The sequence below is a fragment of the Canis lupus genome, chromosome 6 (genome assembly GCF_011100685.1).
Source record: "Canis lupus familiaris isolate Mischka breed German Shepherd chromosome 6, alternate assembly UU_Cfam_GSD_1.0, whole genome shotgun sequence".
Classification (NCBI taxonomy): Eukaryota; Metazoa; Chordata; class Mammalia; order Carnivora; family Canidae; genus Canis; species Canis lupus.
Window position 1 is genome coordinate 23,661,476 of NC_049227.1, and position 15,092 is coordinate 23,676,567.

General features: G+C 48.3%; 1 protein-coding gene, 1 non-coding gene and 1 pseudogene across 5 annotated transcripts in view; 2 read left to right on the forward strand and 1 right to left on the reverse strand.

The window, feature by feature from the left end:
* EEF2K (eukaryotic elongation factor 2 kinase) overlaps nucleotides 1-4,244 on the reverse strand; it is a 65,421-nt gene extending 61,177 nt beyond the window's left edge. Inside the window, exon 1 of one of the 4 annotated variants that reach the window (XM_038540081.1) lies at nucleotides 4,050-4,242. The gene's annotated coding sequence lies outside the window, so the exon portion shown is untranslated. Of the gene's footprint in view, nucleotides 1-3,243; nucleotides 3,482-4,049 lie in introns of those variants that run through there. The other 3 variants (XM_038540076.1, XM_038540077.1, XM_038540082.1) reach the window with 3 other exon arrangements.
* A 3,677-nt stretch (nucleotides 4,245-7,921) lies between these two features.
* On the forward strand, nucleotides 7,922-8,254 carry LOC100685664 (annotated as a pseudogene).
* A 6,217-nt stretch (nucleotides 8,255-14,471) lies between these two features.
* On the forward strand, nucleotides 14,472-14,553 carry TRNAL-UAG. The gene has a single exon. It is a non-coding gene; the product is annotated as a tRNA-Leu (tRNA).
* Nucleotides 14,554-15,092: the final 539 nt, after the last annotated feature.

Below are 15,092 nucleotides of genomic sequence, written 5' to 3' on the forward strand. Positions count from 1 at the left end.
CCTACGACCCAGCAATTGCACTGTTGGGGATTTACCCCAAAGATACAGATGCAGTGAAACGCCGGGACACCTGCACCCCGATGTTTATAGCAGCAATGGCCACGATAGCCAAACTGTGGAAGGAGCCTCGGTGTCCATCGAAAGATGAATGGATAAAGAAGATGTGGTTTATGTATACAATGGAATATTACTCAGCCATTAGAAATGACAAATACCCACCATTTGCTTCAACGTGGATGGAACTGGAGGGTATTATGCTGAGTGAAGTAAGTCAGTCGGAGAAGGACAAACATTATATGTTCTCATTCATTTGGGGAATATAAATAATAGTGAAAGGGAATATAAGGGAAGGGAGAAGAAATGTGTGGGAAATATCAGAAAGGGAGACAGAACGTAAAGACTGCTAACTCTGGGAAACGAACTAGGGGTGGTAGAAGGGGAGGAGGGCGGGGGGTGGGAGTGAATGGGTGACGGGCACTGGGGGTTATTCTGTATGTTAGTAAATTGAACACCAATAAAAAATAAATTAAAAAAAAAAAAAAAAAGGCCTGTCTCTGCCACTAGTACCTGAGTGACATTGGGCAAATTGAACCTCAGCTTCCTCATCTGTAAAATTCACTCTTCCAACAAAGCAAAGTGGAGAAGAGATAAGAGAGGTAGCCAAGGGTCAGAAAAAGCTACTGTGGCATAGACAGCTAGCTCTCCACCAGGGCTTTATGCTGCCCTGCCCTGCCACGGACTACATTTCCCAGAATCCTGTGTGCCTAGGTGGGGCCATGTGACCTCATTGGGGCCAATGGAATGTGGGCCTCCCGGCAGCCCATTTTCCACACCCTGGCCAGGTCTCCCTCAACTGCAATCCTGCCCTAAGACATGTAGCCCAGAACAGATTCACAGCATTTCAGGATCACTTACAAAGCACTTATGCCATAGCTCCTCTCAGCTCCCTGGGCTTCACACTCCCTGTGCCCTCTGCCTGGCACACACCCTGGCCTGCCCTCCCTACCCATCCCCTGGCCAAGTCTGCTCATTCTTGAGGTCTCAGTTTAGATGTCACCTCCTCCAAGAAGCCTCCCCTGAATCCCAGGAGGTAGGCACTATCAGCTTCATCCTACAGAATAGGGAACCGAGGTAACAGAGAGGTTAAGTGACCTGCCCCAAATCACATGGCTAGAAAGTGGGGGAGGTGGGTGTGAAGCCAATGTGGGCTGAATCAGGGCTTTCACTCAGCCATCACTTGCTAAAACAGTTCTTCTAAAAGCGTGGTCATGGGACCACTCACAGCAGGGCCACACCTGGGAACTTGTTAAATGCGCAAATTCTCTTGCCTCACTCCAGGCCCAGTGAATTAAGCTCTGGAGGTGGGCCCAGCAATCTGTGTTTAAACAAGCTCACCAGGTGGTTCTGATGTGCCATAAAGTTGGAGAACCAATGGCCTAGAGAAATTCTCTGCAGCTGAGCCACCTGCTTTCCAGGCACTCCCTGCGGAGTCCTTGCTAGGTCTAGAAAAATGTCAGAGCTGAAGAACTGAACACTCCATGCTCTGACTTTTTAGCCATTTGAAATGCTCCTGGGACTTTGGGGACCAAGAGACGGTCATCTCCTACTTTATTACTAGCAGGTTAATGACTCACGCCTTCCTTGGTTGGAAGCCTTCTTGCTTATGCCCATCAGCCTTGACTACAAGGGTTTAATCCAGCAACATTTAAAAATCCAAGCCTCAGGGCCCCTGGGTGGCTCAGTCAGTTAAGCGTCTGCCTTCGGCTCAGGTCATAATCCCAGGGTCCTGAGATCGAACCCCACATCAGGCTCCCTGCTTAGCGGCCGAGTCTGCTTCTCCCTCTGCCCCTCCCTCCCAGCTTGTGTGCTCTATCACAAACAAATTAATAAAATCTTAAAAAAATCCAAGTTGCTTCCATCCATGGTGGTCACCATAATCACTTTCTAGAACATTCTCAGTTTCTCAGTTCACTAAGGCAATAGTCTGCAGCTTCTTGGTCAGCAGAACTGGTCTCTCCAACACAGAAACTTTTATTTTTTAATCAGTCCAGCCAGCCGGTATTACTTTGGATATAGTCCTGATCATTGATTTTTTTCTGCTTCAGCTTTAAGAAGTGGATAAGAATGAGTAACCTTCTAGAGAAGGGGCTTAAACAAATCTAAGTTTCTGCTGTTGACATTCAGCTTTCTTCCACACTGTTCTCAGTGTCCTGGCAGCTGGCCACCAATTCTGCCCCAAACTGGACAAGATGTATTTGGAGAATCCAACCAGTGTGAGAAAAAAGGCCTAAAGACACCCTTCCACAGTGGAATGGCCCAGCCAGATCACCCGGAGGGGAAGGCCACAGCCAACAAACCCCATGCACAGCCCCAGACCTTCCAAAGAGCTTACTGGACCCCATTCTCTTCAGCAGACATGGAACCAGGGACTTCAGGGGAGGCAGAAAGGGGGGGGTTTGCTCCAAGGTCACTTGGGGGCTCAGGCTCCTTTGTGCTGGTAGCTCCGCCCCCTGCCCCCCACTCCCAGCCCTCCCAATCCACTGGTAAATGTAGAAAGAGGAGAGGGAGGTTTTTAGGGTTAAACTTGAGAGGGGCACAGGCTATTTCTGCTCACGTTCCATCAGCCAAAACGCAATCACGTAGGCCACCAAACGGTAAGGGCACCTGGGAAACTCAGCCAGGACATACCTCGGGAAGAGGAGAATGTGCATATAGGCGACCATAGGCGACTCACTGCCATCTCTGCCACATGGTACATTAAAAATGGGTTAAAATAAAGTCAGGGCTATATCCTTAGTCAAAAAGTAGTGTTCTGTCCCCCAACAGCACAGAAGAGAGAAACTGTAAGTCATAGAACGGACACGATTAATCCTATGTAATCTGAGACCATTTCAAGTGATCATCAGGCCCTGACTTCCTGCCTCCCCAACACTTGCATAATATATGAACTTGGGGGCCCTGCACACACACCCCTCTTTGAGAAGGGAAGTCAAAAGAGACGGATGGCAATCCCAGATGGCAATCCCAACTATGTTACACCTGAATTCACATCATCAAGGAGGTTTATCATATTTGTCAATACAGGAACAAAGGAATGCATGTGCACATACGCTATCTCTAACCCCTACCTCCTTCCACTGGCGTCCTTTCCAGATCAGCTCAAATATCACCTCCTCCAGGAAGCCTCCCTGGGAACCTCCCCCCTCCACACACATCCACACAGAGGGCACCACCGGCTCCCACCTGCTTGCTCTACACCTGCAGGCTCCATGAGCTTTGCATATTAGCTGCTGGACAACCTTGGGCCTCGGTTTCCTCCTCTGTAAAATCAGAGGAATGGGCGATGGCACTCAACTTCCTGGCTGACGTTGTGGCCCCAAGGCAGGGCCGAGAAGCCAGAGTGTGCCCACAGCCCATCTGTCAACCTGGGGACGCAGCTAGGCTGGCTCCCCGCAATCCTCCACCGGGGCAGACAGATCTAGGCCGGGACTTACCCGGGAGGCCTCCACCTCCGCGCCACCACTCGCCTATCAATGCCCGGCCCTCGGCGCACGTGTCCGCGGAGCCTGCCAACACCCAGACCCCCTCCCGCAGCCAACAATGCAGCAGGGGCGCGTCTACACTGTCCTCGAGGTTCCAGGAATTCGAGGGCGGGGGGTGGGGGGAGGGCAGGGGATGCGGCTCTGGGCCCCGGGGGAGGCAGGAAGGCAGCGCTGCCCGCACCCTGCGCGGGTTCCGAGGAGCCCTGGGCGGAGGCCCCCACACTGCCTCTCCCAGTCAACAGTGCGCCAAGCGCTCTCCGAGCAGACACGGCCGTTCATCTGCGGGACCCCCCCCCCCACACCCCTTCACAGAGGCAAACGGCCGCCAGGAGTTGAAACCCGAGGAGCAGCGCCCCCCGCTCCATCTGCGCCGCCTCCGCTCCACTCCCACGCCCGACCCCCTGCGCGCGGAGCGCGGGTGCACAGGGGCGCGCCGGGCCTGCACGCGGGCTCCCGGCTCCCGGCTCCGGCTCCCGGCTCCCGGTCCCCGCCCGCGCCCGCACCCACCTCCCTCGGGCGGACAGGCGCTGCCGCCGCTGCGCACGGCCGCGAGGATCCAGAGGAGTTGGCAGAGGCTGGCGGCCCGGTGCTCCAGGGTGCAGGGCGGGCTGGCCCCCCGAGAGTGCCGGGGAGCAGCGAGCGGGGCGCACCGGCAGGCGCTCCGGAGACGCAGAGGGGGCCGCGCGCGGCGGTCCGAGAGATCCCGGGGCGCGGGGGACGCGTGCCAGGGGCGGGGCGCAGGCGACAGTCGGCGGAGCCGGGGCAGCTCGGCGTGCGGCGTGCGGCGTCCGGCCTCGGATCCCGGCGAGAGCGGGGCTCGGCTGGGGCAGCGGCAGGGGCTCGAGCCGCGGGCAGGGGCGGGGCTCCGGGCCCGCGGGCGCACCGCGCGGCGCTCCCGTGGCCGCCCCCTGGTGGCCGTGGGCGGTCCTGCAGCCGCCGGGCGGGGCTCCGGGCTCCAGCGCAGAAGCCGCGCCTCGCTCGCACCTAATGCGAGGGGCGGGCCTAGCACCCACCTGCCAAGAGGGCGCCCTCCCCGTGGGCAAGCCCAGAAGTCCTTTCCAAAATCCCTAGAAATCCAGCTCATTAAGTCTCCGTGCGTAAACTTATAATATTTTTATCAGAAACTGCCTTTTTTTTTGTCCTGGTTTCTGCTTTGTAAAAACTTAGGCACTTACAACAATTGCAATCATTTGGGTAATTATTGCCCTCTAGACATTCCTTACCGTTCTAGTACATTGCCGTAGTCCTAACTCTCAGCACGGGGCTTGGCACATGCTCGATGCTTAATAAACAGCTGGGCAATGAATGGATAAATATGGAAAGGTATAAAGAAGGAAAGGGGATCCCAGGGATCCCTGGGTGGTGCGGCGGTTTGGTGCCTGCCTTTGGCCCAGAGCGTGATCCTGGAGACCTGGGATCGAATCCCACGTCGGGCTCCCGGTGCATGGAGCCTGCTTCTCTCTCTGCCTCTCTCTCTCTCTCTCTCTCTCTCTCTGTGACTATCATAAATAAAAATTTTAAAAAATCTTTTAAAAAAAAGTAAAGGCTATATTAATATATTATATATAATTAGTATGTATTAATATTAGTATTATTACTAATAGTATTATTACATATTAGTATGCATTAATATTAATACATCATATATCAATACAATACAGAATATGTATTAGTATTGATACATTAATATTAATACATATTAATATGCATCAATTCTATTTATTATATTAATTATACATAGTTGACATATATTAATGTTGATATTCTATCCTTCCAGATACTTTTCTAGTAAAATTTTAGAGATTTTACAACTCGTATTTCAAATATAAAAATAAGTGATACTTATTGAGTGATTTATCTCATTTATCTCATTTATCTCATTCTATCTTCACACCAACCCTGAAAGGTAGGTTGCATTAGCTCTATTTCACAGATCATAAAACTGAGACTCTTAGTGATAGATTTGCCAAAAGAAAAAATTTTTAAACGTTATTTACTTAAGTAATCTCTACACCCAACATGGGGCTTTTACCCAAGACCCCAAGATCAAGAGTCACAGGCTCCTCCAACTGAGCAAGCCAGGTGCCCCTGCCCCGGCCCAAAGCGTTTCTAAGGTGGCTCCTCTTGGCAAGGGGTATCTACATTTCAGGAGCTGGAGGGCATTCTGAGTCTTTGCTCAAGCAAGGCCCAGCAAACACAGACACAGAGACAGATGATGACATCTGGGTTTGCATGTAGGCATATTTACACTTTTCCTAGGAAGAATGGACTCCTATCTGTTGCTCAACGCCCCTCCCACCTCCCTCAGCACAACACTAGCTTGTGGACATGTTTTCTGTGGTCAAGAGCCACCTGTCATTTGTAATGCCTGCTTTGACATGCCTCTGAAGCGATGCAATAGGAGCTGATATTTATAGAGCACTCAGTCTACAAGGCACTGTGGTAACTGCTTTACAGGCATTAGCTCTTTTCACTCCTATCCCAACCCTCTTACCATCCCCACTTCATACACAGGGAGACTGAGACTGGTTAAAGGACTTTCCAAGGTTACACAGTATATGGCAGAGCCAGGATTTGACCCAGGTCTGGGTATGGACTGGCCCCTCAAGTGTTCTGTCCCTAAGCTTTCACTCCTCTGTTTTTGAGGTCCCTGAAAATTCAGATTCCCCTGGAAGAGCAAAGGCCTTCAGCTTACCAGATGCTATGGTCTCTGCAGGGAGTAGGTTCACGTTTATGCAGCTTGGGGAGGGGGGTGAGGTACAGATGGCATCTCATCAGGTGGTGAGGAGAATGAAAAATATAAATGGTCTTGAAACCCATCATTGAAGGATGCCTGGATGGCTCAGCAGTTGAGCATCTGTCTTTAGCTCAGGTTGTGATCCCGTGGTCCTGGGATCAAGTCCTGCATTGGGCTCCCCCGCAGGACGCCTGCTTCTCCCACTGCCTGTGTCTCTGCCTCTCTCTCTCTCTCTCTCTCTCTCTCTCTCTCTCATGAATAAGTAAACAAAATCTTAGAAACAAAAAAGAAGAAACCCATCATTCAGTGTTTTATCCTTGGCCTCTGTGCTACAAATTTTGGAAAATACAAGAGCTAGTAGATATTTTGGGTTGAAGTGTTGGCTCCTTTAGTCATCTTGGGAAAACTCCACTGGCTCTTGGCAAGACAAAATTGCACCTGAAATTCTGACCGTGGGAAAGTAGGGCAGGAACAAAGTTTGAACTACTCTGTCCAAGTCCAAAGTCAGACAGACAGAAAGAAAGAAAAAGAAAGAAAGAAAGAAAGAAAGAAAGAAAGAAAGAAAGAAAGACCAACAAGGACTGTACTACTTAACCATTTATAGCTCTGTGGCCTTGGACATGGTATTTAACTCCTCTGAGCCTCTGTAATTTGTGTCTGCCCAACAGAAGTTCCCCTTCTTTGCATGAAGATCTGGCTTTGTCTTCAGGAAACCAGACCACCCTATTCTCAGCTGCTGAGAACAGCCCTCACCACTGACCTGGGGCCAAGAGTAGACACATGACAAGACCTGGCCAATGGACATATTCCATCCCTTTAGCCCAATGAGATATTAATCTAGATCTTTTCTGCCAAATTTTAAAAAGAGAATATCTCTTTCCCAGAGAGCTGGTAGGATTTAAGCTTAGGGTTTCTGGACATTCATTCTTAAGGCAAATATTTATTCAGTTTTTTTTTTTTTTTTATGATAGTCACAGAGAGAGAGAGGCAGAGACACAGGCAGAGGGAGAAGCAGGCTCCATGCACTGGGAGCCCGATGTGGGATTTGATCCCGGGTCTCCAGGATCACACCCTGGGCCAAAGGCAGGCGCCAAACCTCTGTGCACCACCCAGGGATCCCTATTTATTCAGTTCTTACTGTGTGTCAAGTATTGGGCTAGGGGTTGGGAAAAAGGCCTGCTTCAGAGAGAAATGGGAGAACGGAAATTTCTCACATAGTCTTTATTCCATACCATTTAAACTGCCAGGTGTGCCACGAGTGAGAAGTGTAGCAGGCAATAAGAGATGACACAGGGGAACTTGTTCAGGAAGGCTCTTCTGAAGAAATTACATTTGAGTGGAGCCCTGAAGGAAAAGTAGACATCACTTTTAGAAGCCATAGGCAGACAAGTGCCTTGGGTGGCCTCAGCAAGGAGATGTAGATCAGATCATTCTTGGTTTTTGCTTAGTCCTTAATCTCCTCCTATCGCCATCACACAAAGCTGTTCAGACTTTATGGAAGAGTTTGGATAACAAAAAAGAATGTAGGAGGGCGCTTTTTCCACCAACTTGGGGCCTGTGGAGGTGAGAAGTGCTCCTGTTCCTGAACTTTGGGTGCAAATAAGTGCAGCCTGGTGGAAACAGGACTCCTAAAACGACGAATATGTCTGGAAGGCTTTGGTCCAAGGCCATTTTTGCAGGCTATAAATGGGGTCTCCAGAACCAGAGGGAGCACACAGCTCCACTTAAGATCAAAGGTGTTTATGCTCCAGATGAAACTGAATTCTATCTAGGCAAGCAATGTGCTTATGTGTACAGAGCAAAGAACAACATAGTAACTCCTGGTGGCAAACCAGACAAAACCAGAGTAATCTGGGGAAAAGTAACTCATGCTCATGGAAGCAGTGGCATGGTTCATACCAAATTCAGAAGCAACCTTCCTGGTAAAGCCATTGGCCACCGAATCCGTGTGATGCTGTACCCTTCAAGGATTTAAACTTACTGAAATAAATAAAGGTGTAGATTTGTTCTCTTGTGGGAAAAAAAAAAAAAAACAAAAAGAATGTAGGAGGGAAAACATTCACCCATACCAGCAATGTTACAGTGTCCAAGAGGAAAAATAAACACTTAACTGGGACGTGCATTGGCACATTCCAGTTCTAAGCCTTGCTCCCCTGTCCTAAAACTTGCCCTTCTTCCTCTCACATGGACAAACATCTCTTCAAGTTCTAAGGGACAAAAGCCCTGCTTCTATTAGAAAATCCCTCTTCCCACTGACAGGGAGTTGGGTTTTCCCCCGCTTTCCCACCAGAGTAATCCATGGGACTCAGTAACCCACAAGACACAAAAGATACCAAGACAGTGAAAAATCACACCAGCAACCAATGTAATATTGTGATTTTGTGTCCTCTCTCTCTCTCTCTCTCTATATATATATATATATATATTTTTTTTTTTTTTTGAGAGCGAGAGAGAGCGAGAAAGTGTGAATGTGCAAGCAGGGGTGGGAGGGGCAGAGGGAAAGGAAGAGAGAGAATCCCAAGACAGTTTCCACGCCCAGCAGGAGCCCAATGCAGGGCTCAATCCCAAGACCTGGGCTGAAATCAAGAGTTGGAGGCTTATCCAATTGAGCCACCGAGGCACCCCTTGATTTTATGTCAAACATATATGCATATGTATGTGTATATATATATGTATATATTTAAGTGAGAAGACAATTAAGAGAATGGGAGAAAATATTCACCAGTCACGTATCCGATAAGGGAATCATAGCCAGAACAGAGAGCTCTTACCTCTCAGCCATAAAAAGATAAACAACCCAACTTAAAAATGGGCAAAAGAGGGGTACCTGGGTGGCTCAGTCAGTTGGGTGTCTGACTTTTCATTTTGGCTCAGGTCATGATCTCAGTGTTGTGGGATCGAGCCCTACATCGGGCTCTGCACTCAGCATGGAGTCTGCTTGTCCCTCTCCCTCTGCTCCTCCACCTACTCTCCCTCTCTCCCTCTCCCTCTCTCGAATAAATAAATAAGGGACGCCTGGGTAGCTCAGCAGTTGTGCATCTGCCTTCGGCCCTGGGTGTGATCCTGGAGTTCTGGGATTGAGTCCCGCGTCGGGCTCCCTGTATGGAGCCTGCCTCTCTCTGCCTGTGTCTCTGCTTCTCTCTCTCTCTCTCTCTTTCGTGTCTCTTATAAATAAATAAAATCTTTAAAAATGAATGAATGAATAAATAAATAAATAAAACCTTTAAAAAATTCATTTATATGAAATGTCCAGAATGAGGAAATCCATGGTGATAGAAGGTAGATTAGTGGTTGTCTGGGGCTGGGAAGGGAGTTTCAGTAGAATGAGGGGTGGCTACTAATGGGTATGGAGTTTCTTTTTTGGGGTGATGAAAAGGTCCTAAAATTAATCATGGTGATGGTCGCACAATTTTGAATATACTAAAAAAAAAACAAAAAAAAACACTGACTTATTTATATATTTTAAATGGGCATATTGCATGATCTGTGGATTATATCACATTAAAGCTGCTAAGCAGCCCGCCTCCAAAATATTCATGGAGTCTTCATCTCACCCAGTGCTTCATAGTGTGGCAGCCGAGGAAAGGCCACCAGAAATAGTAGCCCAACTCTTATGTGCACTGGCCCTGTCACAGATATGTAGCAATTCCCAACTTCAAGGAGACGGGTATAGTCTTTGCACAGGCTTAGGCTAGCATGGAAAACCACACTAGCGGGGCAGCCCGGGTGGTTTAGTGGTCTAGCGTTGCCTTCAGCCCAGGGTGTGATCCTGGAGACCTGGGATTGAGTCCCACATTGGGCTCCCTGCATAGAGACTGCTTCTCCCTCTGCCTGTGTCTCTGCCTCTCTCTCTGTCTCTCTCTCTCTCTCTCTCTCTGTGTGTCTCTCATGAATAAATAAATAAAATCTTGAAAAAAGAAAGAAAAAAAAAAAACCACACTAGCCACACACACCACAGAAGGGAAATGGTTTTCAGGTGTTAACTGTTCAGATCCCTTTTCCATAGGAGGCTGTGCCCACAGGGGTCATAGAGCAATTTTAGGTTCACAGCAAAATTAAGGAGAAAGCATAGAGACTTCCTATACCTCCCCTGTCCCCCACACAGGCACGGCCTCCCTATTATCATTGTTCCCCACTGGAGTGGTACATTTGTGAAAACTGATGAACCTACACCGACACATCATTATCACTCAAAGTCCATTGTTCACATTAGGGTTCACTCTTGGTGTGGTACATTCTATGAGTCTAGGTAAGTGTATAATGACATATATCCACCATTGTAGTATCATATAGTTTCTTTGCCCTAAAAATCCTGTCTCCCAACTATTCATCACCTAACAACCCCTCCCCAACTCTTGGGAACCACAGTGAGATGCTTAAAAGCAGCAGCTTGAAAGAACTCCTTGGCTCCGAAGGTCCCAGGCCTACGAGGCATAAAATGTGGAGTGCCAGACGCCTGGGTGGCTCAGTGGTTTAGCGCCTGCCTATGGCCCAGGGTGTGATCCTGGAGACCTGGGATTGAGTCCCACGTTGGGCTCCTTGCATGGAGCCTGCTTCTGTCTCTGTCTCTCTCCGTGTGTCTCTCATGAATAAATAAAATCTTAAAAAAAAAAAAAAAAAAGTGAAGCACGTTGTCACAGGACCATTGGAATGTCTGTGTATAGCTATAGAAAGATTCACAGAAGTTATGAAATGACCACACTTCTGTCTTTTGGGGAGGGCATACCTCCCTTTGCCATCTGCAAAGCAAACCCCAGGATTAGAGTGGGGCATTTGGCCATACATCTGCATAGGAAAAGATCCAGAAGGACAGCTCAAGATTGCTCTTTACAGGGAGTACTTCTGAGCTGGGGGGTTCAGCTGTAAAGGACAGTGGTGGTGAGGAAAAGAATTTCCCTTCAACTTTATACCTGTGATATGACATTTGAAAAAAAATTTGCAATGGGGATGTCTTCCATTACATTTCAAATTTATTTATTTTTAAAAATTTCATTTTTTAAAAAAATATTTTATTTATCTGAGAGACAGTGAGCATGCACAAGTGGGGGAGGGACAGAAGCAGACTCCCCGCTGAGCGGGGCGGGGGGGGGGGGGGGGGGGGGGGCACTGCCTGCCTGCCATGGGGTTCAATCCCAGGGCTGAGATCATGTCATGACCTGAGCTGAAGGCAGACACTTAATCGACCTAGCCATTGAGGTGCCCCTAAAATTTCATTTTTAAGTAATATCTGCACCCAACATGGGCCTCAAACCCACAACCTCAAGATCAAGAATCACATGCTCTACTGACTGAGCCAGCTGGGGCCTCTACATTTCAAATTTTCACAGACAGAAAGCACCTTCCTTTATTCACTGAAGTGTTGACAGAGTTTAACTGGGTAGAGAAATTAAAGGTGATTTTTGTTTTCTTATTTGTGCTTCTCCTTCTTTGCTCGAGTTTCGACAAGGAACACGTACTACTTTATTTGCAAAAGTTATTTTTAAATGTCACTTCAAAACCAAAACTTTTACAGAATGAAACAAAACCCCAAAATGCAACAGTCCTGTTGCTGTGGTTTCCGTGGTCGCTTGGCTAGGGCTGGCTTTGCACAGAAGCTGCCTTCTCTCAAACAGCACCCTTGAAGACATAAATCACTGGAGAAGCCAAGTCAGCACGGCTGTGGGAAGTCAGGCCAGGAGAGGAATGCTCAGTGGAGCAGATGAGCTCATGGCCTTGCCTCCACTGGATTTTTGTTCTGTTGGAGAAGCAGCTTTGGCTTGAGGGTTCTGGGCAGCTTTGGAAGCAGCTCTCCTCTCAGAAGACTTGTTCTTTGCCTGATCAGGCCTAGTAGGTACAGGATTAATGTTCACTTGAATTAAATGATCAGAGAGAGAGTTGGGGTGGGGGAAGGTTACTCCCAGCATATGGTCTAACTATAGGAGAATGCTGAGTCATGAGGGGCATGGGGGAGGGAATTCCTAAATAACTCTCTGCCTCCTGCTTGTGGCTGCAAGTGATCTTCCAGAAGAACAGATCACAGTTTGGCCACATCCAGACAAAAGTTCTATGAGCTCTCCTGTCTGGCAGCTCCAGCCAGAGGCATTTGCCTCTGACTTTGTCTAGGTCCAGGTAGCAAGATGGAGTGGCCTTAACCAAGCAATGCAAAACCACCAGTAGGAGGAGAAGTCTCACAGCCTATACTGTTCTAGGTACTAGGGATATGGCTTTGGGTGAACAAGACACGACTGCCTGACCTCCTGGAGCTGACATTCTAGCAGGGTCCGGGAGAGACTCAAACACCTGCTTAAGGCAGAGGTAGGGAGATGTATGTGGAATAGTATCACCAACTGGTCACCACCCAGGTAAGAACTCTGATGATGAGCACACGGAAGTACTGGGAGGGAGCCAAGAGCTTAGATCCCTGGGGTCACCACCACCACATCCGCACTATGTGCCAGGGATGTTTAAGTGCATGACACACATTACCACATTCAATCTTCCCTCTGCTTCATTCTCGAGTAGCCAAGTACCCACAACAGTGCCTGACACGCTGCAGGTGCTCGGGAAATATGTGCTGAATGAATGAGTTTGATTCTCACAGCAATCCTGTGAAGTGGGTATTATGATCACCCCATTACAGGGATGAATAACACGTCCAGAAAGAAGTAGTTTTCCTAAGGTCACACAGCTAGTCCAAGCTCAGCCTGTGTGATTCCCAAGCCCATGGGTTGGTTTAGCCACTGTACTGGTTTCCTATGACTACTGTAACAACTTACCACAAATTTAGTGGATTAAGACAACACAGTCATCTTCTAGTTCCAGAAGTGAGAAGTCTGAAAATCAAGGTGTCACAGGCACTTGTGTTCCGTCTTGTACCTTCTAGGGGAGAATCTGTGTCCTTACCTTTTATAGCCTCTAATGCATTTGTTGGTTTGTGGTGGTTATCACTAGGACCTCTGTTTCTGTCTTCACATCTCCTGCTCTAATTCCTGCGTCGCTCTTCCAAGGACCCTTGTGATTATACTGGGCCCACCTGGATAATCCAGAGTAATCTCCCCATCTTGAGATCCTTAATTACATCAACAAAGTCCCTTTTTTTAAAATTAATTTTTACTTTTATTTATTTCTTTTTAACAAAGTCCCTTTTGTCACATAAAGTAACATACAGGTTCTGGGGATTTGAATATGGACATCTTTGGTGGTGGGCAATACTCCGCTTACCATACATACTCCCCTGCCTATCTTTACTATGCTGTATCTCTGTTATTTTCCTTAAACATGCAAGGAAATGGAGAAGCCCAAGAATATGCAAAATTATTTTTTTTTAAAAAGGACTAAAACGATCTGAGACTCCTCAGGTAGGAGGAAGGGGAACTGAACTTGAAGGATATCAAAAGACACTTGAATCTTAATAATTAATTATATAATAATTAATTAATAATTAATAATAATTTATATTTGAAGCAAATATTCAAAACGTTAACAATTAATTCTGGGTGATGGGAAATAGAAATGTATCGCGTACTTATGTACGGTGTAGTTGCTCTGTATTTAGAGATTGTACTTAATGCAACTGTGTTGCATTAAAAACGGAAAACACAGATCGCCTGCACGGAAGCGTCTTGGGAGGCTGGCTCGGCAGGTGGAGACAAGTCACTTGGCCTCTCTGCACCTCAGCTTCTAAGATGCGGACAAGGGGTACCGTGTAACAACGTTGTCATTGTAACGGCATCCACCTGGACCGGTGATTCTCACCTCGCGGGAGCAGGGACCGCGCCGTGGGGCCACCCAGGCTTGCAGAGCTGACCTGGAGTGGGGCTGGGGGGTCCGCAGGTGGGGACAGAGCAGCCGGGCCCCAGCCCGGCCGGGAGGAAGCGGCGGCGCGGCACCGCCCCCTCGTGGCCGTAGCCAGCATACGACGCACACGGCAAAGCCCACGTACACGCATGGGAGGACTGAATATTAATGCTTAATATTTAGGAACTCTCCTTTCCTTTGTAATGCTGGGTTCCGACCGTAGTTTTTGCTGCCGATCACAAAAGTATTGTGATTCCGAGGCCCAGAAGGGAGGCGGCGGTCAAGACGCCTTTAACAGGCGCAGCAAACACTCGGCTGATATTGCGCATGCGCAAAACCCAGGAGGGCGGGCCATGGAGCGTGAGATGCCACGTCATTAGACTAATATAGTCTCAGCGGAAGGCGTCGTAGCGGGCGGTAGCGTGGCCGAGTGGTCTAAGGCGCTGGATTTAGGCTCCAGTCATTTCGATGGCGTGGGTTCGAATCCCACCGCTGCCACACCCAGGACGGTCTCACTTTTCCTGAACCCTTCAATTTGTCACTCTTCTCACCCTTCAATTTGTTTGTTATCCTTTCTCAGTCCCTCTTCCTTTTTGCTCTTCTCTTACGCTCTTAAAAAAAAAAAAAAAAAAAAAAAAAAAAAAAAAAAAAAAGGAATAGAGAGCGAACGGGAGAAGGAAGAAACTGCAACCCAGGCCCTTTCCTGTCCTAGCCCAGTACACAAACCCACCGATCCGGCTACCTAAAAAACAAAACCAGGGGTGCCTCCTTAATTTCCAGGAGAAAAGCATTTGAGATAACTTTAATAGTTTCCAGCAGACTGCCTACATCTTTAATTTAATGCTCCAAGACTGGAGGCCACAGGGAGCAAACCTCCTTACCCTACAAGGACAAAGGTTGGTTGGGGTGATTTAATTGTGACCTGAGTTAGGGAGGGCTCCTTTCCAGCCCGCTCTATGTCCTACGGAGAGCCCCAGCTGACTCCACAGACCTCTGTTGGTAGAAGCGTGGCAGGTGATCCTGTGGAAAGGCTCGGG